We start from the raw sequence: 4906 nt of genomic DNA, 5'->3' as shown, positions 1-4906 counted from the left end.
CGGCGTAGTCCGGCGACGATGGGCCAAGGGGACGGAGTGCGAGCCGGCGGTATACGGGCACCACATCGACAGGCGAAGGGCGCGCGCACGTGAGGACAAATGGGGACACGAGAAGCTGGTCAGCGGCCTGAGGATGGCGAACGTCAGCGAGGCGGACTGCTACGTGGTGGCAAAAATTCCCGTCAGATCTCAGGGATGTAGGCAATAATACCGTTTTTAGGCAAAGCAACAGTGGATAGCAGATATAAGGTCCATTTTCAGAATGGATTTTAAGGCAAAACAACTATGTCGGAAGTGATGTAGACAAACTTCAACCGGGCGAGAAAGAAGCTCAGCCAATGTGAATAAGTAAGTAAAAATACACAAAACAGAGATCTATCAATTGAAGCTCCGGTTTTTCCTTTTACCTTTTCTCTTCCTTTTTTCCATCATATATAACTATATGCGTGTCTCTACTGCTGCACGACCTAGTTTTCTACTTTGATTTTTGCCTAATTATGTTCTCCGTACTTGCCTACATTTTAACCAACCAAAGAGAAACACACAGAGCACCTGCCATCTTCTAGGCATTAGAATATGTTTTTTCCAGGTAATATGGTGTTTTTTTTCAGGCAATACAACGTGTTTTTCTAGCTTTTTTATCTGCTACTGTAAGCAGGAGTTACAAATTGATCTCTCTAGAATATGTGGTAGCACAAGTCTGTATTATTCTGCAAATTCCCTCCTGATATTCTTAGTACTGTTAAAAAGTTAAGTTTAGTCAAAAGTTTGCTCTATTATCTCTGCTGGGATCTGTTCCTACCTTTTTCCTTGAGATATATGTTGTCGTACATATCTAGCGAAGGTTTTTTAGATGAAATCATGCAATGGTATGGCTACTCTGGATTTTCTTTCTTTTTCTATCTATTTTTGAATTCAGTAGATGTGCAGATTTAGCAAAGTGCAGTACTTGAGCATAGCCACTTCAATCTGAGAGAATAATGAGCATGTGTAAGTGTAGGGCTGGCCTTTTCATAGGAAGCAGCCTCGGTTTATCTTCAAGGAATTATTATAGTTCCAGATATTATTGTAGGCATCTTTTCAACTGTAAGTTTTCAGATATTTTGTTTGTAGGCAGTTCTGGGTGATACGTAGGCATCTTAATTGTAGTTCCAGACATTATTGTAGGCATCTTTTGGATATGCAGGCATCTTTTCAACTGTAGAATTTCAGACACTTTTGTTTGTAGGCACGGAGTTGCCTACCAACCCACGTATAGTCACCGCACCAAACGATGAATCTTAGAGCATCTCAATACACTAAGTCGCCCAAAGCCTCAATCAACAAAAAACGGCTGTCAAAGACCTCACACACTGTCGCCTCACGCGACAACAAAGTCGGCTAAGCGAAGGGAACTAACTCGCTCCCCTACCACGACAGTCCCACCGTGCCCCCGCAGCGAGTCTACTCTACCATGTCTCACATGCTAAAGCCGTTCAAACAACCCTACACACATAAAGTTGCTACACTAAAACGGTCAAAGTCGCCCTAAACCCGAAATCACTAGAAAAGAGCTGCCTAAGCCCCTACACATAGTCGCCTTGGTCCGACTACAAAGTCGCTTAATCGAGGGTACTAACTCAACCAAGCCCACATGCTAAAATCGCTTACAACACCCCTAAAATTGCGAAACAGAGTTGCCTAACAATCAGCACATAGTCGCCACAATCCTAGAGTATCCCAATACATTAAGTCGCCCAAAGCCCCAAATCATTCAAAAAAGAGCTGTATACGCCCCTAGACGTAGTCGCCTTGGCCCGATTACAAGTTGCCTAACCGGGGGAACTAACTCGACCAAGCCCACATGCTAAAGTCGCTTACAACACCCCTAAAATCGATACACAATCGCCTACCAACCAACACATAGTCGCCGCAATGCTAGAGTATCCAATACACTAAGTCGCCCAAAGCCCCAAATCACTCAAAAAGAGATACCTAAGCCCCTACACGTAGTCGCCTTGGCCCGACTATAAAGTCGCCTAACCGACGGAACTAACTCGACCAAGCCCACATGCTAATGTCACTTACAACACCCCTAAATTCGCGACACAGAGTCACCTACCAACCAACACATAACCGACGCAATCCTAGAGTATCACAAAACACTAACTCGCCCAAGCCCAAGTCACATAGAAGAGCCGCCTAAGCCCTTACTCGTAGTCGCCTTGGCCGACTACAAAGTCGCCTAACCAGGGAAACTAACTCGACCAAGCCCACATGCTGAAGTCGCTTACAACGCCCCTAAATTCGCGACACAGAGTCGCCTACCAACCAACACATAGTCGCCGCAATCCTAGAGTATCCCAATACATTAAGTCAGTCCAAAGCCCCAAATCACTCAAAAAGAGATACCTAAGCCCCAACACGTAGTCGCCTTGGCCTGACTACAAAGTAGTCTAATCGGTGGAACTAACTCGATCAAGCCCACATGCTAAAGTCGCTTACATCACCCCTAAATTTGCGACACAGAGTAGCCTACCAACCAACACATAGTCGCCGCAATCCTAGAGTATCTGAAAACACTAACTCGCCCAAGCCCAAGTCACACACAAAGAGCCGCCTAAGCCCTTACACGTAGTCGCCTTGGCCCGACTACAAAGTCGCCTAACCGGGTGAAACTAACTCCCACCCCCTACCAACATGTGCCCCACTGTTGGCCCCGCTGAGAGCCAACTCAATCAAGCATCACTTGCTAAAGTCGCTCACAACACCACTAAAATCACAGCACGAAGTTGCCTACCGACACACATATTCCCAGAGTAAGGTTCACTTTTCTTATGTTGTTTTCAACTTCACCAAGTAGGCAATTTACATGTTGTTTTCAAGTATGAGAATGTTAATCCCTTTTGCCCACTAATAGAAGAGAAACTTTAGCGTGTAGACTTTATTCTCTAGTTTCATACTACTTTTTTCAAAGCATGTAGGGTAAGTTTTTTGATGTCTTGTTTGAACAGAGAATTTTTTTGAACAACTCAACTCAGTTGAACTTGCAATTTTCCCCCTAAAGCAACTATGCCGCTGCAACTATGCTCGGTTGGTTTCCTGCATGGGTTTTATTTAAGCAACTTTCTATATGGTTTTTCTTCCTTTGCAAAGTCCAGGTGCACGAGGTAAAATAACAGCAAACAACAGCTCAGGATCTCTCTAACATCCAGGTTCAACAAGCAGGGGGGCGGCAATAATAGGCTCACCATTGTAAAAGATCCAAAATCAAGCTGCAAAAGCATGGGTGTATAGCAGAGTTTTTGCACACTACAAAGGAATCATGCTTCTTCTTTTCTTTTTGCAAAAGAGAGATGGACCTTTACCTGGTGATTTGGTGGAATTTTTTGCCTGATTGCTGACAAATTGACTATTTCCACCAGAGTTTTTGCCTGATCTACAGCAGACAATTCTCACAAATTGTGATATCGCCTTTTCTTCTAGATTTTATTGCCGGGTTTTCTTTGTGTTATTGCTTAACAGGAGCTCCCTCCCCGTCTAGGCCATGGCGTGTAGCAGCGGATGGAGAAAAGAAAGAGTTTGCATGAGGTTTGTGCAGGGGAGTTGTTTTTTTGGTGGGGGGCTGCGCTCGCGCGATGTGAGGAGCGTCACTGGATTTCTTTTGGCAGGACATGTCAGCACAGCTACCCAAAATAGGGCGGCCGCCAGATGATGCCATATAGCGCGTACGCGCTGCGTATCATCATGTCAGAATTCGATCAGAATCGGACAAAGCGAGTTGACGGCTTTTAGCCGTCTGATGCTTCAGGATCACGATGGAGCAAATCGTGTGCCAGAGTTTCCACCTCACTTATCCGTTTTTTTTCTTTTTATCAGTTTTTATTTCTTTTACGGGTGCACGGAAGGAAATATACCTAAACAGAAGGAGATATACTTGGTCCAATGAGAGGGAGCTGGCAACCCTGAAAAAGATAGATCACGTTTTTGCTACGAACTCATGGGAAGATGAATACACCTCCTACCAACTCACCGCCCTTGGATCTGTTATCTCGGATCATTGTACGCTTCTTTTGGATCTGCATGCTGATTTTCACTTTGGGAAAAGGTTTAAATTTGAATCCTTTTGACCTAAAGCATTAGGGTTCTTCGAGACTGTGCAAGAGGCGTGGAGCTATACACCTTTGACTGATAATCCATATTTGACTCTCAATGACAAACTCAGGGCCATCCACGGCCCGCCACCTTCAAGCATGGAGCTTCAAGTGGATTGGTAACGTTCGCCTTCAAATCGAAATTGCCCTCGAAATTATGCTCAGGCTAGATGTGGCCATGGACTCTAGGCCTCTCAGCGCGTCAAAGATCGAGCTTAGACGTAGGTTGAAGAGAAAGCTCCTTGGGCTTTCGTTGCTGGAACGAACGATTGCGAGACAGAAATCACGTCTTCTTCACATCAAAGATGGAGATGCCAATACCAGATTCTTTCACCAACATGCGCGACATCGACAGAGAAAGAATGTGTTGCTGTCTTTGGCGCACAACAACGAGCACATTACTGGCCAATAGAACATTGCATCCATTGTGGATGACTACTACAACAGGCTATTGGGCACGACAACTCCGCGCAAATTCCATCTCAATCTGGACGCTCTTGGTCTTCCTGTGCGGGATCTAAGTGGACTGGAGGCACTGGTACGCGTCGGTGCTATACGAACGGTTTAAAACCCCTTTCCGAGACGTCATTTGGAACCGTCGTCTAGTGAGTGTGGGCGATTAGGGGGTCCTTCCCACATGATCCAGAAACCGTCGGGGATATGCCCTCCTGGCACACACGCTCGGTAAAATGAGGGACGGCGAGCGACCAAATACGGTTATACGTACAATAGTGCTAAAAAAATACAATTATACAGGCGAAATCATTTTCGGT

This window comes from Triticum aestivum, chromosome 2B (genome assembly GCF_018294505.1).
Source record: "Triticum aestivum cultivar Chinese Spring chromosome 2B, IWGSC CS RefSeq v2.1, whole genome shotgun sequence".
NCBI lineage: Eukaryota > Viridiplantae > Streptophyta > Magnoliopsida > Poales > Poaceae > Triticum > Triticum aestivum.
This window is presented reverse-complemented; position numbering follows the sequence as displayed.